The sequence below is a fragment of the Muntiacus reevesi genome, chromosome 12 (assembly GCF_963930625.1).
Source record: "Muntiacus reevesi chromosome 12, mMunRee1.1, whole genome shotgun sequence".
Classification (NCBI taxonomy): Eukaryota; Metazoa; Chordata; class Mammalia; order Artiodactyla; family Cervidae; genus Muntiacus; species Muntiacus reevesi.
In genome coordinates this window covers 70,976,279-70,990,024 of record NC_089260.1, presented here as the reverse complement: position 1 = coordinate 70,990,024, position 13,746 = coordinate 70,976,279, and the positions used below count along the sequence as shown (strand labels likewise).

Sequence of the window (13,746 nt, the reverse complement as noted above, 5' to 3'; positions counted from 1 at the left end):
TGTTTTAGAGATTGTGTAACGTTCCTATACTGGCAATTGCACATGCAAAAAAAAAAGAGTGAACTTGGAAGTAGGATCAATGTAATGAATAAGAGCGAGAATTCTGGAGCCAGGTTTCATGGGGTCAAGACCTAGCTCTCATATCTGTCAGCTGTGTGACCCTGGACAAGTTAGTTAACCTCCTTGAGCTTAATGACATCAGTTGAAAAGATAATAGTGCTATCTTGGGGTTGTCATGTGTATGGAAATTATGTAAGTAAATATACATGAGGTACTTAGAACAGTGCTGGGGATCTTGTAAATACCCTGTGAGTTTGCCACATTATTTTAACTTTTTGAAAATTAATTAATTTATTTTTGGCGGTGCTGGCTCTTCGCTGCTGCCCACGGGCTTTCTCTAGTTGCAGTGAGCGGGGGCTACTCTCGTTGCGGGCTTCTCTTTGTGGTGGTTCTCTTGGTGTGGAGCACAGGCCCTCGGTACACGGGCTTCAGTAGCACACACAGGCGCAGTAGCTGTGCTACACAGCCTTTAGTTCCCCACAGCATGGGGTCTTCCCGGACCAGAGGTGGAGCCCATGTCCCCTGAATTGGCAGGCGGATTCCTATCCACTGTACCACAAGCCAAGTCCCTATTCTAACTTTTTAAAATGGCCAGTCAACGTGAAGATTACAGTCACTCCAACAGAATATCCAACTAGGGAATATCTCTGCTCCCTGGTACAATATTACGGATAAACCCACATTTTCTTTATGCACTCCAAAACTCCTCTAAATACAAGACGTATAGAAAAGCGCACCACTAAAATAACTTGATGTAAAACATACAACCATTACAATGTCATGTAGAGAGGAACAAGAACTAAACAGGAAGGTACATCATTTTCACAGTAAAGTCCTTGCAGAACTGTAAGCCTCACAGAATAATCCTATTTTTTTAAGATGTCTTCTTCCGTTTGGAATTTATCATGGGCACTTACTAACAAATTCTAGTTCTTGCCTTTTTATTTCCAAGGAGTGTATTCCCTAATGTATAGGTTTTATAATGCTTGTAACAAGGCACATAATAACCTCAGCTTCACAAGTCAAGGTGGGAATCCTGGATTTTTCCTTTGTAACTAGGTCAAGCAGCCAGGCTGCAGAAGGACATGTAGTCAAGTTCTGGCCCCACCACTTACTACCTGAGGGGACTGAAATGACTGGCCTTAGTTTCCCTGGGAACATGATCAAGTCCTGCTTCATGAGAAGGGAATGAGGACCAGGGGAGAAAAGGATGCAAAAGGGCTTTTTAAACTATACTTGAGATTAAGAAGTAGTACAGTAGAAACTAGGGCTTCCCAGGTGGCTCAGTGGTAAATAATCTGCCTGCCAACGCAGGAGACACAAGGGAGGCAGGTTCGATCCCTGGGTCAGGAAGATCCTCTGGAGGAAGGCATGGCCAACCCACTCCAGTATTCTTGTCTGGATGATCCCCAGTCCCATGAACAGAGGAGCCTGGTGGGCTACAGTCCCTGGGGTCGCAAAGAGTCTGACATGACTGAGCACGCGCAGCAGAAACTAACACAAGATTGTCAAGCAACTCCGAACATGCTCAGTCGCACAGCCTCATCTGACTCTCTGCAGCCCCACAGACTGCAGCCCGCCAGGCTCCTCTGCCCATGGAATTTTCCAGGCAGAAGCAACTCTACCCCAATAAAAAATGAAATAAGTAGAAGTAGTACGTCTCAGGGTCTCATCAGAAGACAGACCTTCTACCAGTCACTTTAACAGAGAGATGCTGGTATAATCATCAGCCAAGTATGAGAGAACTGAAAAGGAAAAAAAAGGGGGTGGGGGTGGGAGACACTGAGACATCACAGAGTCACAACTGCAGAAGCAGCCCGCCCAGAGCCGGGACATGCAAGCGGAGGCCAGGGTTACTAACCCTTTGAAGCTTCTCCGAGGGCGAGGAGGAGCCCCATGGGGCTGGAACACGAGCGTCTAAGGAAAGCGCTGCAGCTGACTGGTGGGGGCCTTTCTTTGTTGAGAGTACGCTGAGGCTGCCCCTGGGGTGTGGAAACTATCACCTGAACTCATGTGACTCCTGGGGTCAGCTGTCGTGACAGCTTCGAGGTGGTGAAGGATACAGTCTTCCTCTATCTTCACCAATGCCCTCTGGCCCTGCTGCTGAAGAACTTAATCCAGAGTGCCCAGGAAGGGGCAGGAGGGGATAGAAATGTGCTTTCAGGGTCCCAGTCCCAGCATCCCAGGGCAGAGAACAAAAGGCTGGGTTTAGGGCCAAGGGCCAGTGCGTTAATGCTCAGTGCTAGAAGGTGGAGAAAAGGCATTAAACCCATCGTCGGGGGCAGCCCCTTCCGGTTGGGAGTGGGGCCCCGTCCCTCTCTGCACCAGGATTCCACCTGTAAAACTGGACCCTTAAACTTGGGCTCTGGAGGCTTCATCCCTGACTCTGGGGTTTCTGAGCGTGGGATGTTGTAAAGACTCCAGCAGCCTCCTCTTACAGAAAGGGCCCTTCCTTGGTTTCTTCTCCTTTGAGAGAAAGAGAAAGGCAGACAGACTGGGTTTCCTGGAGGTGGAAGGTGGGGGTAACTCTTGGAGAAAGAGAAACTTGAGCTGAGATCTGAATCACAAGCCAGGCTCACAAACGTCCTCGAAGGGGATTCCAGACCGAGGCTGGTGTCAAGTGTGCGAGGCAGGTGTGCGCTCGGCGAGCTTGAGGCTGAGGCAGGAGGTCAGGGGGCAGGATGGTGGTCAGCTGGAGGCAGGGACGGAGGCTGTGAGGGCCAGCCCCATGGTGGGTTCAGGGGTGCAGCTGTGACGTCTTCAGATGCCAGCCCCTGGCAGTGCCTGGCGGGTACCCACAGGACTGGGGCTAGGCAGTCAACTGAAACCATCCATGAGAAGGACTGGGCGCAAACCCCAGTGCGGTGACTATTCAATAAAAGTACGACTGACCGAGTGTAGGTAAAAATAAGAAAGATTAGTATGGCAGACACCTACACAATATTGTAAAGTAATTGTCTTTCAATTAAAATTAAAATAAAACTTGGAAAAAAAAAAAAAGAAACAGGAAAGATTAGATAAGAAGTCCACCGATCGGGACTTCCTTGGTGGTCTAGTGGTTACGACTCCACACTGGGCACGAAGTTTCCAATGCAGTTTCCGATCCCTGGTGGGGTAAACCATGCAGTGCAGCCAAGCAAGTTAAAAAAAACAGCAAACACTGATCTTATCTGCAAAGTCCAGGAGATGGCCGAGTGGGGGTGAGGTGGGAAAGGCAGACCCTTGAGGGTGGATAAAGACCCTCATCTTCTTCTTGGTGCCTATAGACACCCATCCCTCCGTGTCCTCCTGTCTGCCTGCTTTCCTCCCCAGATCTCTCTTCCCCGCTGGACTGTGACCTCCTGGCGAACAGGGACCCCGTGGAGGAAAAGAAGAGCTGTCACAATGCAAGGGAGTCACTGTGGTTGTTATGGGGGCAATCCTACAGAGTCAGCTCCACCAGGCCTGCTCTCCTGTCTCAAGACTGGAGTGGTTTTTTTTTTCCCTCTTGGCCTTGCCTCAAAGGGACCCTGAGGACACGTGTCCAGTGTGGAGCCTTGAGATGGAGGTGGCTCTGTTCTCAGCCAGGACCTCCCCTCCTCCTTCCCCCTCAGTCCCTTCATTGCTTCCCCCCTCCCTTCACTACATCATTTATTTACACGTCTCTCCTCCTAGATTTTAGACTCTGTTAAGAGCTATTAAAATAATTTCATCCATCCTTGTAACCATGCAATAAAAATGAAACAGAAACCAGCCCAAGAAAAGAATGGGCGTTGGTTCATAATTCGGTGTAAGGAAACGCTTACAAATTGCTAAGGCTTTCAACAGAATGAGGGGCAGTTGTGGGAGACAGTAAGCCCTGTCCCCCTCTCCCTCCCACCTTCACCCCCTCCTCCACCCCACCCCACCCCCCGGGAAATTTGCAAACAAGAGCTGCAACCACCTGTTGGAAAGTTGCAGCATTTCCTGCAATGAAAGCAGGATGTGACCTCGGTAGGTACCGCATGACTTCCCTGGGCTCCTCCAAGGAAAATGCTCTGGGCCCCAAGGTGTCTAAGCCCTGCTCTGAAACCCCAGTCCCTAAAGTCTGCACAAAGACAGAGAGAAGCTGGCCAGCAGTCATTCAAATTCAGAGGGTCCCCGTGGACCCTGAACGTTGCCCTCCTCCAGCCTGGCTCACCCACTCTCTGGACGCACTCCGAAGGCCAGCTCCACAGAAATGCCAGTGCCAGGCTTGCAGTTCTTAATTGGATACTTGGCAGAGAATGAGGACAATCCATCAGGTCCACTGCCCAAGGCTGTATGTACGCAGGCAAGGGAGAAAGAGTCCCCGGCCAGAGCACAGGATGCCAATTTCCACTTGGCAAAGCGGAGGGTGTTTCAGCGAGGATTACAGGGCAGTTCTAACCAGCTGTCACGAGGGCCAAGTGTTGTTCTAACCAGCTGCCCCCGTGTGACCCCGGCTCTTCAGTCAGGCCAGTGTGGCCTGTCCCCTGAACACACAGTGACCGGCCCTTGCCTCACCCCTGCACACACTGTGTCCTCCCCCGAGGTGGCTCCCCACCCCTCAAGACCCAGCTGAAGCCCATCTCCTTTCTGCACCCTGCCCAGTCCCCCAGACAACGGGGCCCTCAGCACCTCTAGACCCCCAATAGTGGAATAATAACAACCACAGCTGGCCTGTCTTAAGCTCCTACTGTGTGCCAGGATGTTGCCAAGTATTGTGCTAATTCCTAAAACAGGCCAGCAAGGAAGGAAGTTGTCTTAAAGATGAAGACGCTGAGACTTCACACTGCTAGCTAAGATAGTGGACAACAAGCCGGGCTTGCCTGCCTCCAAGGCGCACGTGCTTTCCACGCAGAAATCAAATGTAACTACCTTTCTCATGGGCTTCCCTTGCCCTTCGGACAGAGCCTACACTCCTTGAGATCAGAGTCATAATCCCACATTCCCCCAAAGTTCTTACCCCGGGATATGAGCGAAAGTCTTTCTAATACATTTTCCCCTGTGCCTGATCCATTTCACATGGGCTTTCTGACACTCATCACCATCCTAGAAAATGCAGTTTGGAAATATCCTTCTCACAATTATAGATCTTTGAGGGACAGTGAGGGCTCAGAAGGTCACCTGCAGCAGATAATAAGGCCACATCCTGGGCATCCTCATACAATGAAGAGCTGTCCCTAAAAAGCTTGTGTATGAATTGCCAGTCCATATTCCTCAAATTTGAATAATCGCAGGAGACAAACAAAATCTTCCCAAACTCCTCTTTTTTAAACAATATATTCTCTTAAAAAGTCTTTATTGAACTTGTTACAATATTGCCTCCATTTTATATTTTTGATATTTGGCCCCTTGTCATGTGGGATCTTAGTTCCCCAACCAGGGATTAAATACACACCCCCGGCATTGGAAGGTGAGGGCTTAAACGCTGGACCACCAGGGAAGTCCCTTCCCAAACTCTTGAAGGTGTGGAGATGCATATTAAAAATCATGTCCCATTAGAACTCGTAGGACAGTCAGAAAATGAGAGAAAAGTTACTTCAGTGCTGTCCTGGCTGGGAGCCAGCAACCGACCGGAGAGGGTGGTCCTTCTCCCTCCTCCCTCCCCGCCCTGGGTCGGCCCCAGCCCTGTGCTCACCCTACTCCAAGGCTGCGCAGGGTCTTGGAGTGTTCCCTCTGAGATGCATGGCAACTACCTCCCTCTGGCAGGTAATAGAGAAGCAGCAATGTCAGCCATGCCGCTCAGGGCTGCCTCGTGGCTGTCTGCAGCCTCTCTGCCACAGAGAGAGCCCATCAGCTTTGGCCGGCTGCCCCGGCCACCCGGCAAAGTCAGGCCCGGACTTGTTAGCCCTTTGCAGTTTCTCGTAGAAGCCATTTTTGGTGAAATCTATCCACTTTTTTTTTTTTTTTAAATATTGGCCATTTACTTGTTTAGTCACCAAGTTGTGTCCAACTCTTTGCGACCCTGTGGACTGTAGCCCACCAGGCTCCTATGTCCATGGAGCCTGAAGTGGGTTGCCAGTCCCTTCTCCAGGGGATCTTCCCAACCCAGGGATGGAACAAACTGCTTTTAAAAATTGACCTGAATCAACTAACCCCACTGCAGCCTGGATCCTACCTACCGATGGCCACTTGCTGACCATAAAGGACCAGCAAGGGCTGAGTCCAGAGGCAACCTGCCAAGGGCACACAGCCTGCTGGTGGCAGAGGTGGTACAGGGACCAGACCTCCTGACAGCCAGGCTCCAGTCCAGCTCTCCTCGCTCTGCAGGTCTCAGAGGGTGGGGATCCCTGCCAGGGTTGCTCTGAGACACACCTGCAAGGTCATGGGGAGGCCACACCTTTGCCCAGGTCCCTACAAGTCACTGCCACGTTCACCTCCCTAACCCACAACCCTGCAAGGATTCCCAGTTATTTCTGAGACTCACGTCCACTCTTCTGGGCTGAGCAGAACATTCTCTTTCTTGGCTTCTGCCGAGGTCATCCTGGGAGCTTTAGAATTTGACTCATTCATATACGTGCATGTCCTGAGTACTCACTGCACGGGGAGCAGCATCCAGCTGTGGGAACACGTGAGACTCAGGCTTGGCTTCAAGAAGCTTCAGTGGTCAATCTTATGAATCTGCTTGGCTGGGCCATAGTGCCCGGATGTTTGGCCAAGCATCAATCAAGTTGTTGCTGTGAAGGTATTTGTTAGATGTGCTTACTATTCAAATTAGCAGACTTTGAACAAAGTCGATGACCCTCTGTAATGTGGGTGGGCTTCATCCAATCAGTTGAAGACAGAGAAAAGACTGAGGTTCCTGTCGGGAGAGAAAGTTCTGCCTCTAGATGCATTTGCACTCAAGCTACAGTACTGACTCTTTCTTGGGTCTCCAGTCTGCTGCCTGCAAGCTTTGGTCTTGTCAGCCAAATCACATGAGCCAATTCATTAAAATAATACTCCACCTCCAGAGAGATAGACAGGTAGGCAGGTAGGTAGGTAGATAGATAAAACCAGAAAAATAGATAGAGATAGGCAGGAAAATAGAATGACAGATAGATAGACAGCTAGACAGAGATAGATAGATGAATGGATGGAGGTACACACACATACCCCTTATTAGTTTTTCCTCTAGAGAACCGTGACTGAGATAGGAACTCATAGTCTAGTAGGAAGTATACTGTATTACTTCCTTTCATTATACTCAATTCACACTTGAGGTGAAGGCACAAGGAAACGAGGGAAAGGGTAACTTTACCCCAGACTTGTAAGCAAGAATTTGTGTATCTGTGCTATGTGCATTTTTTCAGAGAAAAGTGTCAAAGAATGTTGGAACCCCTCCCCAGAACTCGAGGACCACTAAGTCTCCAGTCTGATCTTCTGAAATTTGGTGGGACATAAAGCATCTCTGTGGTCTATTTTGTTCTCATTAACCAGGGACCTAGAAGGCATCCAGTGCTGATTCCAAATGAAACCACTGAGGAACCACTAAGGAAGGATAGAAAGTGTCTTAAATCCAGAATCTGATGTTTGTGGATCCAAACCCCATCTCTGCTGTTTATTATCTCCATGATCTAGGACATGTCACTTAAACTCCCTGAGCCGCAGTTTCCTCATCTGTTAAGTGGAAATAACACCATCCCACAGAGTCGCTGTGAGTCTTAAAGAAGGAGGCAAAGATGCCTGAGCGGTGCAGGGCCTCACTCACAGAGACTGCTCAGAAAACGTCCCTTTATTAATAATTCACACAATTAAACTCAAAGCCCGAGAAACCACCACCCTCAGCTTGCAGGCCTTCAGCGTAAGTTGACCAAGGCCAAGTTGCTCTCCTTTCGGCCACAGACACACTTACCCGCTGACTGGGTTTCAACCCAAACTGTAAGGAGCAGCATACACAATGCACCTGCTCCAAACTCCTAATATGGGACACATACTTTTCTCGTGTAGAGGCAGCTTCACTTTTCTCAGCTGCCAATCAGGGATAATTATACCTCCCTCAAAAAATTGTCACAATGCCAGGACGCGAGCACTTTACAAATGCCTGTCTCTCGTTCCTCAAACCCAGAAGGCAGAAGAGTGGAGGCCTGAAACCTTGGGTTTGAGAATCCAGCCTTGCAGTTCTATCTGATGGCATCCTGGTCATAAGGCTATGGTTGACGCCAGTATCAAGTATGACTGATAAAATATGGTATCTCGTAGTTTACCAGGATTTAATGAGAAAAGTCATACAAGTCTTGGGCTTCCTGTCTAGTAGGAACTGGAAGCAAATCCTATTATTATTATCCTTTTTTTTTTTTTCGGTCATGCCAGGCAGCATGGGATCTTGGTTCCCTGACCAGGGATAGAACCCACATCCCCTGCATTGGAAATGCAGAGTCCTAACCACTGGCAGGCCAGGGAAGTGCCAATTATTACCCTAACTTTTGCAGGGAAACGTTCTCATTGCTGATACCAAGTTCTGGCTGTAAATTTTCCCTTTACCTAACCTCTTTTCTTTTGGGGTTTTCTTGTTCTGTTTTCATTTGCTTACTTTTAAGTATCTATCTTCTTTGGCTGCTCTGGGTCTCTGTTGTGGCATGTGGGATTTCTGATCTCAGTTGCAACATGCAGGATCTTTTATTTGCGGCGTGGATCTTTTACTTGAACTCTTAGTTACCGAATGTGGGATCTAGTCCCCCGACCAGGAATTGAACCTGGGCCCCCTGCATTGGTAACGCAGAATCCCAGTCACTGAACTAACAGGGAAGTCCCTGCCTAGCCCCTTTCGAATGGGCATTCTATCACCTGCCAGCCGAGGAGCCCAGGCAAACGTGTTTTGGGAGCGTACTCTCACTTTACATGTTGGATCACTGCGCTGGGCGGGCAGTGACCTCTTATCTCCTTTTCTAGATGGGCCATCTGAGGTCTGAAAGATGAAGCCACTTGCCCAGTGGGCCGTGGTTAGGGGTCAGTGGAAGAGTTTTATTCACCCCCAATGTTTCTGCCTCATCCTGCTGACTGCATGGGGGTCAGAAGGTTGATAGAGCAGCCAAGAAATTTGGCAAGAGCTTCTCAGTCAGGGGGTCACAGAGCTGGAGAAAGCGTGGAATTTTGCCCTTAATTACGTCCTGTTTAACTTGGCTTTCCCGGTAGCCGACAAAGCCAGACTGTCAGCTGAGGTCTTGTCCTTGGGTAGCCGTCAGGAACTCTGGCTTCTAATTCGGGCTGATCACTCTGGACAAGTTGTCCAGCCTTCCTATTCTCATCTTCCCATTTATAAGTCTGGGGTAATAATAGCTTCTTCTCTTTGGGGAATGTTTCAATAGCTTTTTTTTTTTTTCCTGAACAGGGTTACATCATTTGTTCTCCTTAATTTGCTTTGTTTGGGTAGGCAGGAAATTATTTTCAGCCAGCAGCCAGTAATTACTAATCACACTGATAATTTGTTTAAAAAAAAAAAGAACCACCAAAAATTTCAAGACTAGATCTCTATTTGCTAATGAAATAGTCCCCTGGGGGTGGATTTTAGATGACGTTCAGCCACCACTTGGCTGTGATTCCCGGCTGGACCGGACTGGAAAGAGCACTGGACTGAGTGTTAGGGAGCCCCAGGTGGGGCTGGGAGACCCTGGGGAAGTCACTCTTTCTGTCTGAGTCTCTGATTGATTCTTCAACCATAAGAGGAGGGCATAGGACTAGTAGATCCTTAGGGTCCTCTTCCGCAAAACCACTCTGATTCCACCAACAATAATCATGTAATAAAAGTAGCTCTCAGTCACCCTGGTCCCTCCCAACCTGCTACCACTCTCTTGACAGCTACCAGCATTAATCTAATCATGCCATTCCCTGTTCAAAACTGCTCTGATAGCAAAGGAATGGACACGAAGATCATGGCATGTCCATGCAAATGTATCATAAGCAGTCATTGAAACTAAAACATAAAGAGGAGCTTTGGGGACTTCCCTGGTGGTTCAGTGGTTAAGAAAGACTTCTCCTTCCAGTGCAGTGTGTGCAGGTTTGATCCCTGGTCAGGGGAAGATCCCACATGCCACTGGGCCAAAAAAACCATAACATAAAAAAGAAGCAATATTGCAACAAATTCAATAAAGACTTTAAAAATGGTCCACATCAAAAAAAATCTTAAAAAAAAAAAAAAGAGCTTTCAGTAACATGGAGAGATGAAGAGCTTAATTTAGGTGAGAAAAGCAGGATGCAAAATTATGCAATAATATCTCAGCAATAAAAAGTGCATAAGACAAAGCTTAGAAGGAAATATCACAAGATGTGAACAGTGGTTAACTAACCCAACCTACTAAGTGCCAGAGCTGTGACTCGATCCCACATCTCTGAGTGGGGATCACGTGCACATGTTGCTAGGGAACTGGCATAAACAGTAAACATCCAGTACTTTGAAGAATTCAAAGACAAGAGTACTGGAATTGCGTCACGGACAGAGAGACCTTATTTAGAGAAGTCATCACTGTTTTCTACCATGGACATTACCATGGATTATAATAAAACCATGGATTATATGTAAAAATGCATTTCCTGCCCCCAGATCATTCACTTTATTCCTTTCCTTCAGCAAAATTTCTGCACACATTCAGAAGCCATAGTTTGTTCACTCTTCAGACCATCCTCTAAATATCTGCAGAAGCTGAGCAACAAGTCTTTGGCCACTTACGCAGTGAATCTTTATTAATCTCATTAGATCATCATTGTGTGTGTTAGTCGCGCAGTCGTGTCTGACTCTTTCCAATACCGTGGACTGTAACCCAACAGGCTTCTCCATCCATGGGGTTCTCCAGGCAAGAATTCTGGAGTGGGTTGCCACTAGTACTGTACACAAAAATGTCTGATGTCTTGTCTTACATATTGTCGCTGTCTGAGAGCTCTGCCCCATCGAAACAAACAAAAACTACCCTATCTCTAAGATGAGGTACAAGATAAAAGGCCACTGTCTCTAGAAAAACAACTCCACCTAAATGATCAAGAAGGGAATAGTCATTCAAGCTAAGCAGTATTCGATGGGCAAATCTCTCAAAATAGTGAAAATATGTGAGATGAGACATCAGACATTTTTGTGTACTGTACTAGTGGTAACCCACTCCAGTCTTCTTGTTTGCAGAATCCAATGGACAGAGGAGTCCATGGGGTCTCAAAAGACTTAGCAACTAAACAACAGCAAAAACTACAGGATCCACAGCTGGTTGAACCCATGCATGCAGAACCAAGGACACAGAGGACTGACGTGGGGCTTGAGTATCCCAGGATTTGGTACACGTGGGGGCTCCTGGACCACATCCCCGTGGGTACCAGTGGCGACGGCTGGAGAGGAAGGTATAGACATAGACAGAGACAGAGATAAATGGAATATGATTCAGCCACAAGAAAGAAGGAAGTCCTACCTTTACAACATAGATGAAGTAGAGGGCATTATGCCAAGTCGGGCAGAGAGAGACAAAGTTGTATGAGATCACTTTTCTGTGGATTCTGTAAAAACCGTGCTCACAGAAACCGAAGGTGGAGTGGTGGTTACCAGGCACTAGGGATTCGGGGCGGGGGTGGATGCTGGTCAAAGCAGTCCAGACTTGTAGTTATAAGATGAATAAGTTCTGGGGAACTAATGTACAGTAATGTACAGTATGGCGCTTACAGTTAATAATACTATATTATACACATGAAAGTTGCTCAGAGAGCGATCTTAAATGTTCTCATCACAAAAAGGAAACAGTAATCACTTGCTGTGATGGAGGTGCTAACGCTAGGGGAATAATCATTTTCAACATATAAGAGTGTCAAATGAACACACCGAGGGTTTTACACTTACACAATCTTACATGTCAATTACATTTCAATAAAGGTTAAAAATTTTTAAGACTTTAAAAATTCTCTTTAAAGAGTGTAATAAACAGATAAGTTTACCCCCTGTGCTTTTCAAGACACCTACTAACTTTGACTAGGCTTATTTTTACATCACCCTTTGGAAATGGTCCCACCCTGCCTCCACTCCATTCTTCTCCCATTACAGGGACCATGGTGTGTTATGACTTCAACTCAAGAAGCATGTACTAATCCACTCCGTCTTAGGCAGCAAAAGCTTCCATAATAAAATACCATAGACTGAGTGGTATCAACAACAGCCATTCATCTGCTCCCAGGTCTGAAGACTCAGAAGTCCGGGTTTCTGGTGAGAGCTGTTTCCTGGCTTTTAGAGTCACTTTCCTGCAGTGACTTCACATGAAGAGAAAGAGAGAGAAGGGGTGGAGTGGGGACTGGGAAGGTGGAGTCAGTGTCCTCGTGACTCTTCTTAAAAACGACATTAACCCTGTTGGGTCAGGGACCCATCCTTATGACCTCAAGTAACCTTTTCTACTTCCTTAAAGTCCCCATGTTCAAATACAGACCCACTGGATGTTAGGGCTTCAGCATATGAATTTAAGAAGAGACAAAAACATTCAGTGTACAACAAGCTCCACATGATTATCTGAGGATGGAAACAATGAAAACCAATACCAAAAAGGAAAAAAACAAAACAATTCAAAAATGGGAGACTTCCTTGGTGGTCCAGTGGCTAAGACTCTGAGTTCCCAACACAGGAGGCCTGGGTTTGATCACTGATTAGGGAACTAGATCCCACATGTCACAACGAAAGATTCTACATACCACCGCTTTAAAAAAAAAAAAAACAACCCATATGCCGCAGGGCTTCCCAGGTGGTGCTAGTGGTAAAGAACCCGCCTCCCAATGCAGGAGACATAAGAGATGCAGGTTCAATCCCTGGAGGAGGGCACAGCAACCCACTTCAGTACTGTTGCCTGAAGAACCTCATGGACAGAGGAGCCTGGCGGGCTGCAGTCGATAGGGGTGCAGAGTCAGACAAGACTGGACCAACTTAGCACGTACCCACACATGCCACAACTAAGAACTGGAAAAACCCAATAAATAAATAAATTTTAAAAAGAAAGAAAGGAAAACAAGCCAACAAGTAAATAAGATAATCTCAGGAAGTGAGAATGCTATGTGAAAATACAGCAATATAACATGCTAAAGGGAGCCTGGCAGGATTCCATATGTACGTGTTAATACATGATATTTGACACCTCAGATGGGTGTCTGTGAAGGTCCTCTGAGCAAGCTATGTCTGAACTGAGACTTGAGGGGCAAGGGGCCAACCTTGAAGAACACGAAGGTCTGGGGGAAGGACATTCTAGGGGGAGGAGAGAGCAAGGGCAAAGGCTCTGAGGTGGAACGTGCCTGGTTTATTTAAGGAAAGGGCCATACGCCAACGTCACTGAGCAGAGTGAACACAGAGAATAGTGGTACAACACGAGGTTGGAGGTCCATGTTTCTTCTGTTTCATCTCTTACATATTTGTCCCCAGTTTCTCCATCTGTAAAATGGAGTTGGTAATCATTGACAGTTTTTACCTCCTAGGATCTCTATAAGAAGTCTGTGCAAAAGTCAGGTGTTAACATTCTCTACTTGATGGGTGAGGGAACTGAGATTTGAAAAATGACTTTTTCCCAAATCACATTTTGATTCAACAGAATCAGGACTCAAGTTCAGCTCTCCTGATTGCTATCACAAGGCCCTCCCCACTCTGTTATAACCTCCTCCATCTCACTTGTACATCTCAATAACAGCAACCACAAATTCTGAGATGGGTCTTTATAACCTCCAGTTCTTTTCAGAGGTGTTTAGTCCCAGTGTTGTAATAATAGATAAATTGAATTCTTCAGC

The 13,746-nt window shown here is 47.1% G+C and overlaps 1 long non-coding RNA gene across 8 annotated transcripts in view; it reads right to left on the bottom strand.

Annotated features, from left to right (window-relative positions):
- Positions 1 to 13,746, bottom strand: part of LOC136144834 (uncharacterized) — a 33,042-nt gene that overhangs the window by 17,483 nt on the left and 1,813 nt on the right. Inside the window, exon 3 of one of the 8 annotated variants that reach the window (XR_010658646.1) lies at positions 6,470 to 6,601. The exons of 6 other annotated variants lie outside the window; for them this stretch is intronic. This is a non-coding gene — a long non-coding RNA (uncharacterized lncRNA). Of the gene's footprint in view, positions 1 to 6,469; positions 6,602 to 12,007; positions 13,397 to 13,746 lie in introns of those variants that run through there. One more of the 8 variants, XR_010658643.1, reaches the window with a different exon arrangement.